Source organism: Sus scrofa, chromosome 14, assembly GCF_054392235.1.
Source record: "Sus scrofa isolate SSC_HxYL_T2T_F1_AM1 chromosome 14, Sscrofa_HxYL_maternal_Yorkshire_Landrace_v2.0, whole genome shotgun sequence".
In the NCBI taxonomy this organism is placed as follows: domain Eukaryota; kingdom Metazoa; phylum Chordata; class Mammalia; order Artiodactyla; family Suidae; genus Sus; species Sus scrofa.
The window spans coordinates 41,325,970-41,349,826 of record NC_139396.1 but is presented as its reverse complement, the minus strand read 5'-3'; the positions used below and the strand labels follow the sequence as shown (position 1 = coordinate 41,349,826).

The 23,857-nt window shown below is 41.6% G+C and overlaps 1 protein-coding gene across 50 annotated transcripts in view; it reads right to left on the bottom strand.

Annotated features, from left to right (window-relative positions):
• Positions 1 to 9,512, bottom strand: part of NEK1 (NIMA related kinase 1) — a 187,311-nt gene extending 177,799 nt beyond the window's left edge. For 26 of the 50 annotated variants that reach the window (XM_021072839.2, XM_013982717.3, XM_013982716.3 and 23 more), the window contains exon 1: positions 8,977 to 9,461. The gene's annotated coding sequence lies outside the window, so the exon portion shown is untranslated. Of the gene's footprint in view, positions 1 to 8,976 lie in introns of all 50 variants that reach the window. The other 24 variants (XM_013982714.3, XM_084994675.1, XM_084994672.1 and 21 more) reach the window with 1 other exon arrangement.
• Between the last annotated feature and the right edge of the window lie 14,345 nt (positions 9,513 to 23,857).

The window sequence follows — 23,857 nt, the reverse complement described above, 5'->3', positions numbered from 1 at the left end:
GAATGGGAGATATCCACAAACAATATATCTGATAAGAAAAATGGCAAAATATAACTTATGAGGAGTTAATACCTAGGAGTTAACACCTAAAATATACAAAGAACTCATACAACTAGACATAAAAAAAAAAGAAAAAGAAAAGAAAAACCCAATTAAAAAAATAGGCTTAGCCCCTGAATAGGCATTTTTCCAAACAAGGCATACAAATAGCCAACAGACACATGAAAACACGCTCAACTTCACTAATCATCAGGGAAATGCAAATCAAAACCACAATGAGATATCACCTCACACCTGTCAGAATGGCTATTACCAAAAACAACATATAACAAATGTTGGAGAGGATGTGGGGAAAAGAGAATCTTTGTGCACTCTTGGTGAGAATGTAAATTGGTATAGATACTATGGAAAATGATATGGAGGTCCCTCAAGTAATTAAAAACACAACTACCACATAATTCAGCTATTCCACTTCTAGATATTTGTCTGAAGCAAACAAAAATACCAGTTCAAATAGATGTATGTGGCCCAATGCAGCTGTTTACAATAGTCAAGATATGGAAGCACTCTAAGTGTCCATCAATAGATGAATGGATAAAAAAGATGTGGTATATGTATGCAATGGAATATTGGCCATAAAAAAGAATGAAATCTTGCAGCAATATGGATGGAACTAGAGGGTATCATGCTGAGTGAAGAAAGTCAGACAGAGAAAGGCAAGTACCATATGATTTCGCCTAGGCAAGGAATGTGTAGAAGAAAACAAATGAAGAAATTTAACAAAAGAGAAAGGGACTCAGATACAGGGAACAAACTGGTGGTTCCTGGATCAGTGGTGGGGGATGAGAGAAATAGGTTAGGGAGATTAGGTTAGTTATAAAACAACAAATCATGAGGATATAAAGTACAGCATAGGGAATACAGTCAACAGTATTTTAATAACTTTATATGGTGACAGACAGTAATTAGATTATCAAGATAATGTATACAATATTGAATCACTATGTTGTACACCTGAAACTAATGTAATAGTGTCTGTCAACTATACTTCAATAAAAAATAGACTATAAATAAATAATCTGAAAAATACCCATTCACCTAACTTGCTCCCTTCTATTTCTATTCCATACCAAGCAGGCTCTCCATGTATAATTCCCTTCTAAGAGAAAATGGGCTTGTCATGAAGACTCTATCAAAATTTATGTGACAGTTTACTATATCTTTCATTGTAAATTAACAAATCCAAGTTCTCATTTCACCCATTATTACTAAATTTAATTTATTTTGCCTCTAAAATATTGATCCAGTCTCCGTAAATGACAGTTCATATCCTGGGTCTGTAAGACTTAAAGGCCGGAACTCTGCCTGTGGTAAAATCAACAGGATGATTATGCTTTTTAGAAATTTGTGGCAAAGAGCCTCTTCTACCTTAGGAAACTTTTCTATTTCAATAGTTCTGTAAGAAATGACAAGGCTTTTAGCAAATTTAAGAGAAACAAGAAAGTAACTATTATGACAGCACTACAGCTTTACTAGTGAGTTAAAGAAGAAAAGTCATTGCAAACACACTTTCAAGCCCAAGTCTGGTCAACTGGCATAATACAATAGCTACCTGGGTATCAGCCAGAATTTAATGATTTCTCCAGAACATCTTATTACATTACTATGATATTTAGCAAAAAATATAAACTCATCTTAGAAAACTAAATTTCATAAATTGAATTACATTAAATAATAACCATAAATAATGACATTATTTCCCAATCATCATTATTCTATGACTTTTGCAGAAAAAGAAAGACAAAATTAGTCCATTTGGCCCTCCCTCAAAATACTGCCAATTCCTTCTGAGGGACCACCTAACAAAATGGAGGCCCCCAGGGTCCTAGCACTGCAGCCCACTGTCCACCACTGACTAGCAGTGTGTTCTGACACCTCAAAAGAGTGCAGAAGGATCTACTGCTCTGGAAGTGAAGAAGGATGTCTCTCATTGCCACCAAATCATCTCCAGGGCAGACATCTTTCTGAAGACTACACTAGACTACACTGCAACATAAGAAGTGAAAGAGAAAACATGAAAAGACAGATTATTTCAGGGCCTTACAATATATCTAACAGAGTTACTTCCCAGACCAGAGACTTCCCAGCTGAACTACAATCCTAAGAGATCTTTCAAACCAAATCAAATAAGTGGTAACAAGCAAATGTACTAGAGGCTTACACACCCAAAATCATCATGACATGTAACTGAAGAAGTACATGAATCCTGTTAATTCCATTACTGTGAAGAACTCAAACTACACATGAACATTTATCCTTTCTATGCCTCAGCTTCCAACCTCAGAGGGAAATCACTAGACCGACTTGACAGTATCTTGGGTTTCTAACAACTACATCAATTTAATCCCTTTAATATGTGATATTGAGGATATTCAAAGTGTAAAACAAAGTTGTTTTTTTTCTTTTTACAGCCCCACCTGCAGCATATGAAGTTCCCAGGCTAGAGGTCATGCCACAGCCACCAAAATGCCAGATCCAAGCCACATCTGCAACCTACATCACAGCTTGCAGCAACACTGGATCCTTAACCCACTGAACAAGGCCAGGAATCAAACCCACATCCTCACAGAGACCATGTCGGATCCCTAACCCACTGAGCCACAGTGGGAATTCCAAAGATTTTTTTATATTTAAGTTTTCCAAAGAGTTTTGTGAAATAACAAATAAAGCAATGGATTCAGGAGTTCCCGTCATGGTGCAGAGGAAACAAAATTGACTAGGAACCATGACATTGTGGGTTCGATCCCTGGTCTCAATCAGTGGGTTAAGGATACGGCATTGCCGAGAGCTGTGGTGTACATTGCAGACACAGCTTGGATCTGGCGTTGTTGTGGCTCTGGCGTAGGCCGGCAGCTGTAGCTCTGATTAGACCCCCTAGCCTGGGAACCTCCATATGCCGAGGGTGTGGCCCTCAAAAGACAAAAGACAAAAGACAAAAAGAAAGCGATGGATTCAGAAGAGAAAAGCTATGTGACCAAAAGCAAACCACATGACTTCCCTGGGTCTTAGTTTCTTCATCTAAAAAACCCCAAAGATTTAAATACAACGCATGGAATTCTCTTTGTGGTGCAGTGGTTAACGAATCTGATAGGAACCATGAGGCTGCAGGTTCAATCCATGGCCTCGATCAGTGGGCTAAGGATCTGGCGTTGCCATGAGCTGTGGTGTAGGCCAGCAGCTACAGCTCCGATTAAGACCCCTAGCCTGGGAACCTCCATATGCCATGGGAAGCAGCCCTAGAAAAGGCAAAAAGACAAAATAAATAAATAAATACAATGCAACTGTAAAGGCTCCATCAATTCTAAGTCTGTGACTCAAGAAGAAAATAAAGAAGTAGGTCACAAAGTGGGAAACTTCAACCTTTTAAAACTGCACTACTGACCACAAACAGTAGGAATGACAGAGATGCCCAAAGCCTTTCCTTCCGAAAAATCGAAAGATGCCACAAGAGTAATTGCTTTAGACTAAATCTTTAAAAAGTCAAAAAAAAAAAAAAAACAAACCCTTCAACTTACAACTGAATACACCAGACGGGAACATGCATATTTAGCACCACTCCCTCCCCAAACCAAACCAACACAACTTTAAAGGATCAGAAGGGCAAAAGAGGTGAGAAAACAACAGTTAAAATTCTGGAGCTGATGAAGACAAGCACAAGCAGCAACTGACTTAGGAAACCAGAGAAATAAAGTCATGTCCTCAGGCAGCATGAGGGAATCAGACTACTTCAAGACTAGGCTGACCCAGGACTGGCGCTGACTGTGCAGTTCACCTCCTCCACCCCCGAGGCACGTGACCACCACTCCCACCTTGGCAGACGACTAGAGATGTCTCCAGATTAGGGATATGTAACACAGCTGAGAGTGGAAATGCCATGTACAATCTGGGAAACTGACTGAAAGGGGACATTATAATCAGTGACACTCTGTTCCCACGATGATGATGTACCTGTATCTGACCTTCCTGCTCACCCCCTAAACCATCATAAAACCTGAGTAAAGCACATGAAACAACGGAAAGAAATGCACTAGGCAGTGGAATAAGCTAGTGAGTCCCAGATGCACCCAGTCTTTTGCCTGAAGACATTTTCCAAACTGTGGCATAGCAGAATGGAGCTTAAGGAGAAAGCAGCAGCCTCATGGGCTGAGGAGAAAGAGAGCAAAGCTGAGGGGCCCAAACCCAGGGGAGGAGGAAGAAAAAACAGAAGGAACCCAAAAATGTGCATGTAAATTCCTCTGTTGGAAAAGAAAATCATGGACTTGGAAAATAGACTTGTGGCTGCCGGATGGGAGAGGGAGGGAGTGGGAGGGATCAGGAGCTTTGGGTTATCAGACACAACTTAGATTTACAAGGAGATCCTGCTGAGTAGCACTGAGAACTATGTCTAGATACTCATATTGCAACAGAACAAAGGGTGGGGGAGAAAAAATGTATACATGTAAGGATAACTTGATCCCCTTGCTGTACAATGGGGAAAAAAAAAAATTCCTCTGTTGGTGAGCCACTCCTAAATTGTGCAGACACAGGACAAGACTAAAACAGACTAGTCCTAATCATAGAGACAGACTTACAAGGGACTCAAATATAGAGGTGTCAGTGGGGAACTTGAAATAACTTTGATTAACATGTTCAAGAAAATAAAAGGAAAAGATGGACAAAAGTAATTCTTTTTAGAAGATGGAGAATTTCAACAAAGAACTGAAATTTACTTTTAAAAATTAAATGAACTTCTAGAACTAAAATAGAAAATATCTAAAATTAAGAATTCAGGAGTTCCATTGTGGCTCAGCAGAAACGAATCTAAAACTAGCATCCATGAGAAGGCAGGTTCCCTGACCTCGCTCAGTGGGTTAGGGACATGGCATTGCTGTGAGCTGTGGTATAGGTTGCAGACACGGTTTGGATCTAGCGCTGCTGTGGCGTAGGCTGGCTGGCAGTTGTAGATCCAATTAGACCCCTAGCCTGGGAACCTCCAAATGCCATGGGTCCAGACCTAAAAGACAAAAAAAAAAAAAAAAAAAAGAATTCACTGCATGGGTTTTACAGCAAGCAGGATTCAGAACAATTAGTAACCTGGAAATTAAGCCAACAGAAAATACTCCAAAAAAAAGAGAGAAAAAACGAAGGAAAACATATTCAAAAGGAAAAACAAAAGAAAAAAAAGAATGAAAAAGAAGATTCAATATCAGAAAGATTTTAATTCTTAATCTTTAAATTTAATCCTGTCCAAGTAAAAACATAAGCTCTGGGGATGAGGGTTATCAAACAAGCTTATTTTTAAATTTAACATGAAAAAAAGCAAGGATAGGTGTTCCTGTCATAGCACAGAGGAAACGAATCCAACTGGCCTTGCTCAGTGGATTAAGGATCCAGCGTTGCCTGCTCAGATCCTGCATTGCTACAGCTGCCGGCCTATGCCACAGCTGTAGCTCTGATTAGACCCCTAGCCTGGGAACCTCCTTATGCCGCAGGTGCGGCCCTAAAAAGCGAAAAAAAAGGACAGCCAAAGAAATACTGGAAAAAAGATCAATGAAGGAAGACTTATTCTACTTGATATCAAGACACTGTAAAGCTGTAATAATTATGAAATAGGCAAATCACAGAAAGTCCAGAAATACATCAAAAAAATTTTTAATTTAGTGGATGACCATAACGTTTCTTAAATATATATATACATATATATATATATAAAACAATTGATTTACATGACAACATTTTAAATTGGTAAGGAAAAGATAAAGATTTTGAATAAATAATGTTTAGACAACTTGGTAGCCATATGACAGAAAAAAATAGAGTTAAATCCACTTTCTTCACTTTATACCAACACAAATTCCGGGTGATAAAACACTTAACTGCCCCCCCCCAAAAAAAAGAAAAGGAGTTCCCGTCATGGCACAGTGGTTAACGAATCTGACTAGGAACCATGAGGTTGCAGGTTCGATCCCTGGACTTGCTCAGTGGGTTAACAATCCGGCGTAGCCGTGAACTGTGGTGTAGGTTGCAGACGCAGCTCGGCTCGGATCCCGCAGTGCCATGGCTCTGGCATAGGCCAGCGGCTACAGCTCCGATTGGACCCCTAGCCTGGGAACCTCCATATACCACGGGAGCGGCCCTAGAAAAGGTAAAAAGACCAAAAAAAAAACAAAAACAAAAAAAACACTTAACTGTAAAAAATAAAAACATAATGGTAATAAAACTATTATTAAAATGATGTTTATAATCTTAGAGTGGGGTAGTTTAGTATGACACAAATCTAAAAAGCTTTAAGGAATTAATATCCTCAATAGCAAAAACTAGTATAAGTTAAAATTTAAATGACAAAAAAGAATATATACACATATTTACTTTTTTAACTCATGGGACTAAGGACTCATTTTTCTAATACATAACTTTGATTTTACAGTTATTTTATTTTAGAGCACGCATGCAATGGCTTGATGTGGGATCTGTTTATAGACCAGGGACTGAACTCAGGCCACAGCAGTGAAAGCACCAATACTAACCACTAGACCACCAGGGAACTTCCTCATTTTTCTGATAAATAAAAGGCTCCTACATATTCAGAGAACCACAACAAAAACAGAAATCCAACAGAAAAAACAGACAAAGGATACAAAGTTAAAAGTTAACAACAACATAAAGGCATATAACTGATGCTAAAATGTGCAAAGGTATCCAATCTCCCATAAAGAGAATACAGCTTAAAAGTACAAGAGATAAATATTATGCTATGTACAATTTACCGCAACAAAAAAAATACAAAAAATAGCATTTTTAACTCATCAGGATGGCAAAATTCAGAAAGTCCATAACTATACTATGTTTGAGGGAATAAAAGGAAACAGAATACGGTAAGAATACAAACTGATACAAACACTAAAGAAAATAATTTGGTAATATCTACCAAAATTAAAAGTGTTCACACTGTGATCCGACAATTCCATTCAAGGAATTTACCCTAAAAATATTTCCAAATACATGAAAATGACATATGTGCAAAGTTATTCTCTGCAACAATGATGAAATGGCAAAACTTAAATATCCAGAAAAAAGTCAAAGAGAAAATTGACATGGATTAATTTCTAAGCACCAGAATAAGAAATGTGAAATACTATTTGTGTATTAAAAGGAAATACATTTGAATATATTTATATTTACACTTACTTATACACGTGTGCATGTATATATAAAATACTTGCATTTACATACACAAAATGCAATCTTTTGTGTAAGTAACATCTGAAAGGATACACAACAAACTGGTAATACTGACTGACTTCAGCGAAGAGAACTGAGTAGTTGAAAGGCCTTTCTATCTTTTTCTACCTTCTAAATTTCAAACCATCTGATTGTATTAACTATTCAAAACCATAACTAAAATTTAAATTTAAAAGCAATAATAAACGCTGACAGAAAGAAATAGGAAGAATGCTGCCTAAATCAATTTCTCGGGTTAAAATTCTTCAACAGTTTCTCCATTTCCAAACTTCAAACGCTGACATTCAAAATCTTTCTGTGTGGCATCACTCTTTTCAAGTATGTCAACTGAGCTCCAAAAAATATTATAGCCTGTAGTCAAGTTAGACATCTTTCCTCATATTTTACTAAGAATGTCTTTAAGCCACAACTACATTTGACATGGCAAAATTCTGTGCACCAAATGTGAAAAATGTCAGAGTATATGAATGAAAAACTGTATCCCCACCAATGTAGAACATTAAGCCTTTTCAGCTCTTTCAGTTATTTGACAGACAAGCAAAATGTCCTGAAGGGAAACAATGGTAAAGGAATGTCAAGAGATTTCCAGAAGCCCATGTGGTACAGTCTGCAACTGCAATCCACACATATAGCTCTCCTAAAACAATAAATGCCATTTTGGACTGTGGGAGAGGGACAAAATATCTCCTCAATGAGGGAAGTCCCTGCCTTATTTCTCATAATTCAAAAAAGCAGAAAGCAGAAATGGAATTCCTATTACACTTTTTTCAAAATACGTTTTTTCTTCTCTTTAGGTCTATTCCTCTCTCTAAGACAATTCAGATAACAATTAACAACTTTCCTAGTGGAAAATACCAACATGTAAAGTTTATATTCATGAAATGGTGTCATGTCCATGACTTAGGTTAGAGGTAGGACACTAGACAGAGTAAAATTAACTTTGAATACAACGCTAATTTATTATTAAAATGACCTCAAAACAACTCCTGTGGCCAACTTCTGTAACCTTTAGTAAACGCCTAAAGGTGACTCAATGTGCAAAAACCTGTTATCCCACAAAATAGGCTCCTTACCTTTCAATATTAAAACAGATCTGTGGATCCTCTAATGTCAGACAAATCTACAGCAGAAACAAAGAACTAATTCTCTCCTTATCTGGCATCCCTCCATGGTGTCTACAATACTGCTGCATCATAAGAAAAGGCCATTACCAGCATATACTGGATATTACCTTCAACCCTTCATATGATTATTTCTGATGTAATTTACCATGGCAATAAAAACTCTTCCGCTTCTTGGGGACAGACCTTATATTAGAAAATAAAAATTAGGCCTGTATAAAAAAAAGTTACGATGAACTCTAACAGAACTTTTAATTCTCTACATACAGAAATTTTAAGCATGTAGAAATTATACATGAAGAAATTCTAAGAAATATAAATGACTTACCGGTAACAACACTTCTATTATTTTAAATCCATTATCACTGCAAGTTTTTAAATAATGTCAAAGAGTTGCTTAGTAACGCACACTGTTCCCTGGAGAATTAACACTGAAGAGATGCGGTTACTATTTCCCGTGCACTTCAGGTGAGGATCCCTGCAACCTCCACATCAGAAAGTCTAGACAAGGGCTCCCCGTTTCCAAAATGACTGCACTGTTCTGCACGTCGCCGCTTCCCTGAGAGCCACTCACCTTGGACCCAGGTCGTGGGCAGCAACGGCCGTGAGGGTCGATAGGCGCCGACCGTGTCGCCGTATTCCCGCGGGGTCAGCGAGGCAGAAGCACTCTCCCGCGGTCCAAAAAGGACATCCTGAAAAAGAACCGAGTTCGTGACCGCAGCGCCCGGCCCCGTCAGGAAGTGGCGGTGGGATCCTGCCGGTCCCCCACTGCAGCCCGCGCCGCCCGGGCCAACGCCCCGGGACACCGGTCCGCGCCACCGGGAGGCACAAACTGGCTTCCCAGCCCCTGGCAACGGCGGCGGGGGGAGTGCCCCGGGCGCCGCCCCCCAACTTCTCAGACGCGGCTGCCGGCGGCCTCACGAAGCAGACTCATTGGGTTTGGGGGCTATCTGCCGGCTTTTCCCCCGCGCCGCGCCACGCGGGCGCTGGACACCGGGCGACGCAAAGAAGAGCTGGGCAGTTCAAGCTCAGGACTCCATACCCGGCGCCCCAAAATCTGTAGCCAGTGCAGAGGGCGGGGCGTCCCCGGCGCGGCCGTGTGACGTCAGCGCGCGGGAGCCGACGCGGAGCGGGGGTGGCCGGGAAGGATGGGCGAGTCGTGGGTGGGGCGGGGCGGGGCGGGGCGGGGCGGGGCGGGGCGGGGTCTGGGTAGGACTGGGCCTGGGCGGGGCGGGGAGGGGCACTGCAGGTGCTTGAGGAGCGGAGTGGAGAGGTTCAGCCGGTTGGCTCCCTCGCGAGAGTGCAGCACAGAGGAGGGCCAGAACCTGCTAGAAAGTGGTATGGAGTAAAGCATATGATAAACTCGTGCATACACGTACTACAAAGAGAAAGGGACTTTTTTAACTTGGATGTTTTTTAGGATGCCACGTTTTGAAAACTAGTTTTGCTTTAAAAAGCAAGTTTTAGAGTTCCCATGTGGCTCAGCAGAGACAAACCCGGCTAGTATCTATAAGGAGGCGGGTACAATCCCTGGCCCCACCCAGTGGGTTAAGGATCCTTTGTGGAGAGCTGTGGTGTAGGCTGTAGTAGTCGCTCAGATCTGGTTGCTGTGGTTTAGGCCAGTAGCTGTAGCTCCAGTTCAACCCTTAGCCTGGAAATTTACGTTTGCTGAACCTGTGGCCCTTAAAAAAAAAGGCAAGCCTGAAGTGAAATAAGTCAGAAACAAGTACTGTATGTTATCACTTCCATGTGGAATCGAAAAAAAATAATACAAACTAATGAATACAACAAAAAGGAAACAGACTCATGGATGTAGAGAACAAATTAGTGGTCACCAGGGGGAGGGCTATGAGAAAGGTATGGGTATAGACACAATTGCTATATAAAATAAATAAGATACTATTGTACAGCACAGAGGAATATAGCTATTATTTTGTCATAACTATAAATGAAGTATAACATAAAAATTTTGAATCACTATGTTGTACATCTGAAACATATAATATTGTACATCAATTATACCTCAATGAAAAAAATAAATAGAATGTTTTTTAAAGCAAGCGTAGCAGTTCTCTTGTGGTTCAGTGGGTTAATGTTCCAGTGTTGTCACTGCAGCAGCTTGGGTCACTGCTATCACTCTGGTTTGATCCATGACCAGGGAATTTCCCCATGGCATGGGTGCAGCCATAAAAAATGAAATTAAAAATAAAATAAAAGCAAGCCTATTCTTAGTCTGTCTTGGATGGTTGAAGCAAGAAACTATTTTTAGGTCTCAAAAAAATTAAGTACAATGTGATTTAAAAAGAAAAAATTTTAAAAAAACTAATAAATATAATTTTCTACACTATCATATCTAATAGGTTCTGCCCGTGTATTGAAAGATTTAGTAGTCTAACTACCTTTCTTCATTGCAAGACTTTCAAAGATAGAGACAGTCTTTTCTGTAATAACGGATCATGCGCAGTGTCACCCTGGGTAGCCCTTTGGCTAAACTGCCTTCCCTAGAGTAATCCCAAGATACTGGAGAATCCAAACCTGAAGCTGAAGGAGGATGATGGTGTATCCACCTTAGTTACCCTCCAGGTTGTATGTGTTGTATGTGGCATGGAGGAGTTTTGCCAGAGGCCTCAGGTGTAAATGATTCAGATCTTTGCTACCAAGAAATCTGCTTCCTTCTCTCTCACCAAAACACCAAGGACTGAGACCTTTCTGGGTTCCCCTGCCAGTCTGGCTTAGTCGTGCTTAAACGAGATGCTTTATTGCTGGCATGGAAATTGAACTCTTTTTGCCTCTTTGCCAGAAGATGGCACTGCAAGTCATCCAACCTGGCAATCTGGGGACGTCTGCTTTAGTATGCCCCCTTAGTCTCCCTGCAAAAGACCTGTTTTCCTCATTTCCTGACTTCTAGGTTAACCTCCTGTGTCCCCGCCCACCCCCAGTTAGTAGGAATTTTGTCTTAATGCACAGTAATTCCAATTCCACCCACATTCCTTTGTACAGCAAAGCAATGTGAAAACGTTGCCATTGCTAATCTAAGTAAATTCCTCTTTGCAGCTTTCATGAAGAATGATTAGTCAGATACTTCTTTAGGCTCCTATCATAAACTGTTGGTGAGCACATAAACTGCTGTTGTCTTTGCAGAAGGAATGCTACCAATAGGCATATCCTTGACAGCATATTCACTTCTAAGACAAGTGGGCAGAGATACATATACAAGGTAACCATCAGTGTTTATAAGCAAAAAAATTCACAACCCTCTAAGTGTCTAACCATAAGAAATTGACTGAATACATTGCAATATATCCAAACAATGGTGTATTCTGAAAACATTAAAAAGGATGATTGGGATCTGTTTTTATTGACATAGAAAAGTGCCCTTGATTTATTGTTGAATAAATCAGGTTACTTTTTAACAAAGCAAAGGCGTGCCCACAGGGCAAAATGCCAAACTCTGACATTGGGAGTTTGCGGCAAAGGCTTTATTACCCTCCCCAAGCAAGGGAGTGGAAGACAAGCCTCAGACTGAATCCCTCTTGGTGCCTGAGTTGGGTTTTGTTTTGTTTTGTTTTGTTAAAGGGAAGAACAAAGAGGCTGAGGCTAATCATTGTCTCGTGACATGTCTTAATCTCGGTTTCAGGAGTCAGGATGTCTCTGGTTTATGACTCTGGTCCGGTGGTCCATGGCAAGCGGCAGGGTGTGAGTTCATCTTGCCCTGGAGAAACAACCTGAGTCTGTAGTTAATGATGATATCTAGAGTAGCAATTTTAGTACATTAATGACGTTATCACGACAGCAGTTTTAGTCATTTGATTCTGGTTGATTAGAGTTCAGTCAGCACGGGATGGAGATCAGAGGGGACAAGAAAGGGAATGAAGTTTTGGGTGAAGAGAAGAATCATAATCTCAGTAAGGAAATTTGGCTTTAGGGGTTTTAGGGGACTTGGTTTCATAATCTGTGTTAAAAGGATTACCTGATTATTTCCCTTTCTGGTTCATATACTTGTATAATTTTTTTTCTGTTTACAATGAGAATGTGTTTGGGGTTCTTTGAGTCTTCTTATTTAAATATTTTGTTGGATTTTTCTTTCAAACAACAAAAAAGACTTTGTTCCTTACAACAGCCCAATAACATAAACATACAAAGGTAAGGCCTTCAGTCAGTCTCCAGAACTCACCCTGTGCTCACTCCTCCAGGAAGCCACTGAGTTTCACACATATAACCCACATTCGGCTCTAAGCTCATAAAAACATAGATGACCTTGTAGTCATATATATTAGTTTTAATTTTTTAAAATGAGTTTACAAGGGGTTCCCCTGTGGCACAGTGGGTTAAGGATCCAGCATTGTCACTGCTGTGGCACAGGTTCAGTCACTGGCCTGGAAACTACTCCTTGCCGTGGGCATACGCATTATTTCACAACCTGCATTTTTAAAAATTTAACAGTAAATCATGAACATTTCTACAGAGATCAACTAATTCCTTTATTTATTTATTTATTTATTTATTTATTTATTTATTTTTTATTTTAAGGCTGCACCTGCAGCATATGGAAGTTCTCTGGCCTGTGGTCGAATCAGAGCTTCAGCTGCTGACCTACACTACAGCCACATCAATGCCAGATCCCAGCCACATCTGAGACCTACACCACAGTTGTGGCAACATCAGATTCATAACTCACTGAGTGAGGCCAGGAATTGAACCCACATTCAACACTATGCCTGGTTCTTAATCTACTGAGAGATCAACTACTTCTTTTTTTTTTTTTTTTTTTTTTTTTTTTTGGTCTTTTTGCTATTTCTTTGGGCCGCTCCCGCGGCATATGGAGGTTCCCAGGCTAGGGGTTGAATCGGAGCTGTAGCCACCGGCCTACGCCAGAGCCACAGCAACGCGGGATCCGAGCCGCATCTGCAACCTACACCACAGCTCACGGCAACGCCGGATCGTTAACCCACTGAGCAAGGGCAGGGACCGAACCCGCAACGTCATGGTTCCCAGTCGGATTCGTTAACCACTGCGCCACGACGGGAACTCCTCAACTACTTCTTGATAATGACACAGGGCTCAATGATATGGATGCAGGGAAATCTATTTAATTACATCCCTCTCAATAGACATAGAGATGGTCTCCACTGGTATTGTTATTTCGGAAGGAGAGTTCCCTAAAAGTGGGTTTGCTGGGTCAAAAAGTGGTGTGCTTTTGTTTGTTTGTTTTCTCTTCAATTTAACAGGTACTCCTGTGCTTTGGTCATATATTTCTTTATAACAACCACGCTAAAACTTAGTGGCTTAAAACAACAATGATTTATCATTTCTCACAATTTGGGGGCCAAGCAATCAAGCAGGGTTCTGCTATATGGTACATTTGCCCAGAGGGGCCCTTGCTGGGATCACTCCCTTAGGCTCCTCCAGCTGGTGACTGTGCTGCCTAGATGCTTCCAGAAACTTGGAGCATGCATCTGGCCCCTTGGTGCTCCTCCATGACACCCCCTCCAAGCAGGCGGGTGTCCAGGGCACGACACTACAAAACCACAACACTACTGTCTCAAGACAGCCACACCCCTTTCAGAACAGCTGGCTTCCCAGGAGGAAGAAATAGAATCTGCCAGTCGTTTTAAAGGTGAGCCCCAAATGGGTATGGTTTCACTTCTGCTACATTCCCAGTGAAAACAAATCTCAAGGCCAGTCAAGCTTCGCAGGGAGGAGAGTTCCCTGGGAGTCTAGTGGTTAGGACTCGGCGCTGTCATCATTGCAACCCCGGGTTCAATCCCTGGCCTGGGAACTGAGATTCCACATCAAGCAGCTGCATGCCATGGCAGTAAAATAACAATTAAAAAAAAAAAAAGATTTATCAGGAGGAGAGGACTCAAGGTGGCCGTGTTTTCAGACTATCTATCACATCCTGGGTTACTTTTCAGAAGCTTAAGAAAGTCACAATCCCCAGTAGCTTTGTACACAAACTGCTTATTTCCGCTACCTCTGGATGTTTCTTAATTTTGTGATTTTTTTTTTTTTCCAAATCTGCAGCATGTGGAAGTTCCCTGGCCAGGGATAGAAACTGCCCTGCAGTTGCTGCACCATAGCTGCAACAATGCCAGAATCTTAACCTGCTGCACCACAAGGAAACTTCCAATTTCGCAAAATTTTTGAATTCCTCCTGTGTGTCTGGCTTTAATACCACTTCCCCTTTTCTTTTCTTTTTCTTTCTTCCATTTTTTTTGTTTTTTTCTGGCCACCTGCAGCATGCTGAAGTTCCTGGGTCAGGGACTGAACCTACGCTATAGCGGTGACCCTAGCCACTACAGTGACAACACCAGATACTTAACCCACTGTGCCACAAGGGAACTCCTCTGCCAGCATCGCTTATTAAATGTGGTTTCCTTTTCCACTGATTTGAAATATAAACTTTATCACATGCTGCATTTACTATTTATGTCTGTGTCTACCTACATATTTCTTTTCCATTAAATCATGGATTTCTCATTCAACACATCTATTTAAGAAAAAAGTTTTTGTCTGTTTGTTTGCTTTTGGGGTTTTTGTTTGGTTTTGTTGTCTTTTTAGGGCCATACATGCAGCGTATGGAGGTTCTCAGGCTAGGGGTTGAATCAGAGCTGTAGCTGCTGGCCTACACCACAGCCACAGCAACGCCAGATCCGAGCCGCATGTGCATCCCACACCAGGGCTCCTGGTAATGCCAGAACCTTAACCCACTGAGGGAGGCCAGGAATTGAACCTACATCCTCATGGGTGCTAGTCAGATTTGTTTTCACTGAGCCATGATGGGAACTCCAAGAAGTTTGTTTTAATAATCAAGAAATTGTGTACAATGTTACCGAGACAAATTTGGATTCACTCACCCTCAAGCAGTAAAGCCAATTTACTGACACCCAGTTGTAGTGAAGGAAAGTTCAGTGTTCATTGTAGGGCATCAAGCAAGGAGAAAGGCCCACAAGTGCTCAAAAGACCTGACACTCCCCCGCACACCCCCCCATGGCTTTCAGGAAAGAGTTTTTAAAGGCAGTGTGAAAGGGAGGTCTCAGGGTACATATCAGCTTGTGCACAATCCTCTGACTGGTTGATGGTGAGTTAACAGGGTGGTATTCTATTTTTTTGTTTGTTTTCTTTTTTGTATTTTAGGGCTGCACCCTTGGCATATGGAGGTTCCCAAGCTAGGGGTCTAATCAGAGCTACAGCTGCCGATCTATGCCAGAGCCACAGCAAGGCGGGATATGAGCCGTGCTTGCAACCTGCACCACAGCTCACGGCAACACCGGATCCTTAACCCACTGAGCAAGGCCAGGGATCAAACCTGCATCCTCATGGATGCTGGTCGGATTCGCCAACTGCTGAGGCACGACGGGAACTCCCAGGGTGGTATTCTAGAAAGTCAAGTATCAGTTTTCTGGCTTCAATTAGTTTGGGAACTATACACTGTGGTCAGCAAGTAATTAACTTCTTCCACCTGGTGGGTGTTTTAGTATCTGCAAAATTACCGAAGGCACCCTCACACTGTGCACAAAAATATACTCAATATACTTCTAGGAGTATATACTCAGATATACTAAAACTCCTAAAAGAGAACATAGGCAAAACATTTTCTCACATCAGCCATGCAAATGTTTTCTTAGGTCGATCTCCCAAGGCAATAGAAATAAAAATAAAAATAAACCGATGGGACCTAAAAAGGTACAAGTTTTGCATAACAAAGAAAACCATTTTTTTAAAAAAGACAGCCTACAGAATGGGAGAAAATAGTTTCAAACCTTGCAGCTGACAAGGGCTTAATCTCTAAAATGAGCAATCAACTTGCACAACTCAACAGCAAAAAAAACAACAACCCAATTGAAAAATGGGCAAAAGACCTGAATAGTCATCTCTCCAAAGAAGACACACAGATGGCCAACACACACATGAAAAAATGCTCAACATCACTATTAGAGAAAGATGAATCAAAACTACAATGAGGTACCACCTCACATGGGTTGAATGGCTATCATTAATAAGTCTACAAATAACAGATGCTGGAGATGGTGTGGAGAAAAGGAAACCCTCCTACACTATTGGTGGGAATGTAAATTGGTACAACCACTATGGAAAACAGTATGGCGTTTCCTCAGAAAACTAAACATTGAACAACCATATGACCCAGCAATCTCATTCCTAGGCATACATCTGGACAAAACTTTCATTTAAAAAAATACATGCACTCCTATGTCCATCGCAGCACTATTCACAATAGCCAAGACACAGAAACAATCTACATGGCCATTGACAGATGAATGGATTAAGAAGGTGTGATACATATATACACAATGGGATACTATTCAGTTGTAAAAAGAACAAAATAATGCACTTTGCAGCAACATGGATGGAACTAGAGATTCTCATACTAAGTGAAATAAGATAGAAAGAGAAAGAGAAATACCATATGATATCTCTTATTTATTTATATATTTGCTTTTTAGGGCCGTACCCATGGCATAAGGAGGTCCCAGGCCAGGGGTCAAATTGTAGCTGCAGCTGCCGGCCCACACCACAGCCACAGCAACGCCAGGTCCAAGCCTTGTCTGTGAACTACACCACAGCTAACAGCAATGCTGGATCCTTAACCCACTGAACGAGGCCAGGGGTCAAACCCACAACCTCATGGTTTCTAGTCGGATTCGTTTCCACTGCGCCACTAAGGGAACACCATGCTATCGCTTATACATGGAATCTACAATATGGCACAGGTGAACCTATCTATAGAACAGAAACAGACTCACAGACATGGACAATAGACTTGTGGTTGCCAAGGGGGAGGGGGAAGAAATGAGATGGACAGGGAGTTTGGGGTTAGCAGACACAAACTATTTCATTTAGAATGGATAAGCAATGAGGTCCTGCTGTACAGCACAGGGAACTATATCCAATCACTTGTGATAGAACATGATAGAAGATATTAAATATATAAACAAAGGATGTGGTTCTAGCCCTTGAGGAGGAGGTAAAAGTCCTTAACTTCGGTGGGGGCGGGGGCTTTGTTTGAGGGTTTTTGTTGTTGTTGCCGTTGTTTGCTTTGTTTTGTTTGTCCATGCCCTTGGCATGCAGAGGTTCTTGGGCCAGGAACTGAACCCACACCACAGCAGTGACAACAGCCAGTTCTTTAACCTCCTGAACCATAAGGACACACCGTCCTTAACTTGTTTTATGGGAGAAGTCTTATTACTTTGTCTTGCTTAACTGTTTTCCTTTGTTTCTGTATTTTCTCACCTTTCACAATAATTCTATTAAAAAAAAAAAAAGGGAATACAGGAGTTCCTGTCGTGGCGCAGTGGTTAACGAACCCAACTAGTGCCCATGAGAATGTGGGTTCGATCCCTGGCCTTGCTCAGTGGGTTAAGGATCTGGTGTTGCTGTGAACTGTGGTGTAGATTGCTAACACAGCTTGGATCTGGCATTTTGCTGTGGCTGTGGTATAGGCTGGCAGCTGTAGCTCTGATTCAACCCCTAGCCTGGGAACTTCCATATGTCGTGGGTTCGGCCCTAAAAGGACAAAAAAAAAAAAAAAAAAAGGAATGCAGACACTAAATTCATTTTTTAGGAGTTCCCTTGAGGCACAATGGATTAAGGATTGGGCATTGTCACTGCTGTGGCTCTGGTTGTGGCTGCAGCACGGGTTCAATCCATGGCCTGGGATTTCCACATGCCAAGGGCATGGCCAAAAAAATTTAATTTTTAATTTTTAACATTATGATAATTAAATGGAACTTCTGTCCTAAATATGGTTACAAAGTGGACCTCTTTTTGGTAGGAAAAAATGAACATTCCTTAAATCTTTATTAATAACGGTATGTAACATGGCAAGCAGAAAGGGACTGTTACTAAAGTTTTATTTGTTTTTTCCAATGAGACAAACAAGAGGGTAACAAATTAGAGCAGGTTGTTGGCAATCCACTTACACTGAGTACTCCCTTTGTGAAGTTATTAAGAGACTCGGTGCTTGTGCAGCTATAAGTATTGGATAAAACTATCCTGACACACAAGCCATCTTTTGCGACTGGGGAAAAGAAAGACCTAAAACCTTAAATATAAGAAACACATTCTCTGAAATCTAGACTTCTTGAAAACATGTAATATTCAAATCCAAGAAGAAAAAAGGTCAGTGTCTATGCAGTTAGTGCTGCATCCTTCTTTTTCCTAAGAGGGGAACTTTTAGTTTTAACCCATGCTCCTAAAAGCCTCCCCAGCCTTCTGGTGGGTGTGCAGTTTAAACACGCCAGGAGCTGTAGGGCACTTAGACTTAGCTGTAGCAACCTGCTGCATTTCTGGGTCCTAACCTGGTGGGCAGAGCTCAATGAGCAAAGATAAAACATTATCTAGGCGGGTCTTGAGTTTCGGGCTTTCTGGGTTAGATCACCCATGAGAGCTCACAGGAGAAGGGAGAGCTATGTCTGAGAAGGAAGATTTTCTTTTTCTTTTTAGGGCTGCATCTGGGGCATATGGCAGTTCCCAGTCTAGGGGTTGAATTGGAGCTACACCTGCTGGCCTACGCCACACCCACAAGCCACAGCAATATGGGATCCAAGCCACGTCTTCAGCCTACACCATAGTGCACATCAATGCCAGATCCTTAATCCACTGAGAGAGGCTAGGGATCGAACTAGTCCTCATGGATACTAGTTGGGTTTGTTACCCCTGAGCTGTGATGGCAACTCTTCAGAAGGGAGATTTTAATCTATTTTTAGGAGGAATAAAACAAAACATTGAGCCCTGAGTTGTGCATGGCCTGAAAAAGAAGTCACATTATGAGACTGGAGTGGGGATGTGCTTGGTTGAATAGCTCAGCATGTTCCAAGTTCCAAGGAGGCTTAGATGGTGGATTTATAGGATAGAATCAAGAAACTGGAAGGTGCTCTGCACAGCCTCAAAATACAGTCAAGACTGCAAATCTACTTAAAGTAATTTCATGCTGTCTCTTAGGGAAAAAGGCAAAGGACAAGGAAAGCTCATTTTCAACTACTTCCCTGATGCTGGTGAAATCAGGAAGAAATTCTATACTAGAACCACATCAATGTTTTCCTAATAGAACATCTCGATCCTTTTCACTCTTGCCAGTGTGCACAAAACATAAGCAATAAAATCAAAGTTCTCTGGAGTTCCCTTGTGGCACATCGGGATAAGGATACGGTGTTGTCACTGAAGTGGCTCTGGTATTTCTGCATGCTGCAGGCACAGCCCCCCCCCCCCCCAAAAAAATCCAAGTTCTCTTTCTGAAACAACTTGCAAATATAGACTTGTTCATATCTCCGATTTTCTGTGCAACTTTTAAAATGTATTTTTAAAGTTGTTATGGGAAATAATCACACCTCCAGGGTTTTTACTTGAAGGAAAACTCAGAGCAACTTGTCTGAGTCTGGAGAGCAAGAATCTAGGAGAAACTGAAACATGATTCCCATGCACTTTCTCACTTCTTTTTCCAGTTCTGTAAAATAGAGCATTACAAGCTGCCATACTCAGCATGACAGAAATGCTGGCAGAAAGGAATGGCTGACACTCCGCCACCCACTGGGAACCAGACCTGGTGGGAAAAAAATACACTCTCACTACTGTGGATTCTTCTTTACCTTTTCCTTGAGGACTGAAAGATTTGGTTGGTGGGTGGGTGGAGGAGGAGTAAAGCTCATATGAGTCTTGGTAGATTTTTTTGTTATTAGTGTTTCAGCTCAGTTCTAACCCCAAACTATGACATAAAGTACAAGAATCTGACTTTATTCACAGCATTTATTTTGCTCAGCCTCCAAGTACTTCTTGTGTACTGATAAATTTTATTTATTTTTGCTTATTGGTTTGGTTTGGGTCGAGTTTTTTCCAGCTTTATTGAAATATAATTGATGTGTTTGTCCTCTTAGGGCTGCATCTGCAGCAAATGGAATTTCCAGGGTAGGGGTCAAATTGGAGCTGAAGCCGCCAGCCTATACCACGGCCGCAGCCACATGGGATCTGAGCCACGTCTGCAACCTATACCACAGCTCATGGCAAGGCCAGATCCTTAACCCACTGATTGAACCCAGGGATCGAACCCACATCCTCATGGATACTAGTTGGCTTTGTTACGGCTGAGCCACGATGGGAACTCCGAAAAATGTATTTTTTCCCTTGTGATGAGAACTCGTAGTATCTGGTCTCTGAACAAGTTACAAATATACCACACAGCCATGCTAACTGTAGCTCCTCGTGTTGGACTTTATACCACAGTCCTGTGACGTTGATGGTTGTCTGTTCTCAGAATCTAGAATTCTCTTACCCAAATTAGGCTATACATATACAGTGGGAAAAGGAAACATAAAATGTCTGTAAACCTCTTGTGAAAACTTTCCCTTCCTTTAGAAAAGTTTTTGCTTGCTTCTCAACATTTTTCTAAGAAAGAATCTAAGAAGCTTGACCAATGGTGTCCCAAGTAAAATAAGAGAACATTGAACTTGGACATTACCACGGTTCCATGAAATGCACCACAATACCAGCAAAGGAAGAGTCCTGACAAGTCCACTGCCAGCTGGGCACAATACCAGCTGTGAAGCCCAGGACAGTGTTGTCTGAGAATAGTCCATTCTTCCCTGGAAGAAAAGAAATAAACAGGGTGGACAAAATGCATGTGTTCACACAGAGAATTTACTAGCCTGTGAGATGATGGGGAACAGATGATGTCAGTAGGGCATGTACTCGTGAACAGAGGTGGAAAAACCTGGAAAGACCAAGGGGTGCCATGGGTTCAGGATGCACTAAGCATACAAGAGGCAGCAAACATGTGTCAGGCACCATACATTCATGGCACATTCAGTATCCGTGGATGCTCAACATTCACAGTCTTAGGCCTGTCAGCCAGCAGTGACACTGCTACTGTGTCCCACGTGTCCTGATCGGGAGGTGCTGGGCAGGTTAGCTGGTGAGCTCAGGCTGTGCTCAGCACTCTCACCCCTGCATCTCTCTGATGGAACAGGAGTGTGCCATTGGCTTATGCATCTTCCATTGCTGGACCCTTGCTCAAAGCTTGACTCTGGTTCTCATCATGCACCATCACCGGGGAGGCTGCTGTGCTGAAAAGAGAGATAGGGCGTATGAACATTGCATGACCACAGGCTGCAGATTTTCCACTGTACGTCTTCCCCTTTCCTAAGTGTGTTGACTCCCTGCTGCATCTCAGGTCTGTCAGCTTTCTCCCCTGACCTCTGGGGTAGTTTGCTGGTGGACTTGGAGGATATCATTGCATCCAGGGAACTTCCCACCAACATTAAGTAGGTAGTGTCTGGATAGTAAAAAGAATTAAGAAAGAGTGAAAGTCGGAGTTTCTGTTGTGGCGCAGCAGAAACAAATCCGACTAGTAACCATGAGGTTGTGGTTTCAATCCCTGGCCTTGCTCAATAGGTTAAGGATCCAGCATTGCTGTGAGCTATGGTGTAGGTTGCAGACATGGCTCAGCTGTGGCTGTGGCGTAGCCCAGCAGCTGTAGCTCTGATTCATTCCCTAGCCTGGGAACCTCCACATGCTGTGGGCGGCCCTAAAAAGGAAAAAAAAAGAAAAAAAAAAAAAAGAATGAAAGTCTTTTGCCCGATGTCCTACAGTTTCCAACTCTTTGCACTCAGAAGCATACAAGGGAAAGTGGAATTCCCTGGCAACAAGGTAGAAGATCCCTAATTTTGGTAGGTCCTAAGATATGTCCTTAGAAGAGTTTTTTAAAAAAAATCTTTAAGATTTTCAAACAAACCAGATGAACAATTTTTTTATTTTTTATATAATGTTTAAAATTTTTTTATTATAGCTGGTTTACAGATGAACAATTTTTTAAATATTCATCATAGTGGGACATAGCAGTTTATTTTAATTGCAAGAGGCTGGGTTTCTTGATCTTACAAACATCATTGACTGGCCCTCTTGATCACTGGGCATGTTGAGTGATTAGGCCTCATTGTTCTGGGAATAGGTGGAGAGAACTTTTAGTGCTTTTCCTTGTTTGTTTAAATGGCATAACCTGATATTCAGAGTTAAAGAAAGCTGCTGTGTAAATGCTATGATTTCATGCAAGGTCTATTATAGGGAAGGGCAAAAGGAGTTATGAAATAAAGTCACGTCTAGAGAAACCTGTTTTGTGGGCCTGTGTAGGAGCCGAGTCAGAAGGTGCACGTGAGTGTGGATTTGATTCTGTGAGGTTATCAGCCAGTGAAGCACTTACAGGAGTTGAGGAAGCTGATACTCAAGCCCATGAAGGCACAAAACCCTCTTGGGTGAGGGCAAAAAAAAAGATTTCCTTTTTTCTTTTTATTTCTTTTTATTTATTTATTCATTAATTTAAAAAATTTTTTTTTGGTCTTTTTGTCTTTTCAGGGCCGCACCCGCGGCACATGGAGGTTCCCAGGCTAGGGGTCTAATCGGAGCTACAGCAGCCAGCTTACACCACAGCCACAGCAACGCAGGATCTGAGCTGCGCCTGTGACCTACACCACAGCTCACGGCAACGCTGGATCCTTAACCCACTGATTGAAGCCAGGGATCGAACCCACGTCCTCATGGATGCTAGTTGGTTTCACTAACCACTGAGCCATGGAGGGAACTCCTATTTATTTATTTATTTATTTATGTATTTATTTATTTATTTTTTGTCTTTTCTAGGGCCGCTCCCACGGCATATGGAGATTCCCAAGCTAGGGGTCCAATTGGAGCTATAGCCACCGGCCTATGCCAGAGCCATAGCAATGCAGGTCTGCAACCTACACCACAGTTCATGGCAATGCCAGATCCTTAACCTACTGAGCAAGGCCAGGGATAGAACCCGAAACCTCATGGTTCCTAGTCGGATTCGCTAACCACTGAGCCACAACGGGAACTCCTATTTTTAAAATTGTTATTGGCGTATAGTTGATTTACAATGCTTTATTACTAGTTTCAGGTATACAGCAAAGTGAATCAGTTATGCGTATATATCTATCCATTCTTTTTTTCCCATATATGTTATTACAGAACATTGAATAGACCTCCCTATGCCGTACAGGCGGTCCTTGTTAGTCATCTCTTTTTGTATATAGAAGTATGTTTGTATTAATCCCATCCTCCTGGTTTATTCCTCCCCCCTCCATGGTTTCTCCTTTAGTAACCCTAAGTTTGATTTTTTTAAAAAAGATTATTAAAGTATAGTTGATTTACAATGTCCCTTGCATTTCTGCTACACAGCAAAGTGATCCAGCCACCCATACACACACCTGCTTTTTTTTTTTTTTTTTTTCTCTTTTCATTTTCCATCATGTTCTAACCCAAGAGACCGGACACACTTCCCTGTGCTGTACATCAGCTAAGTTTGATTTTAAAGTGGGACCTCCTTTTTTCAAAAGAACAAAATCAAACCTCCAATCCACTCAGGGATGAGGGGGACACTCTCTGGCCACCTGTGGAAGGTGGCTGTGCTTTGAGTCAGTGACCCTACC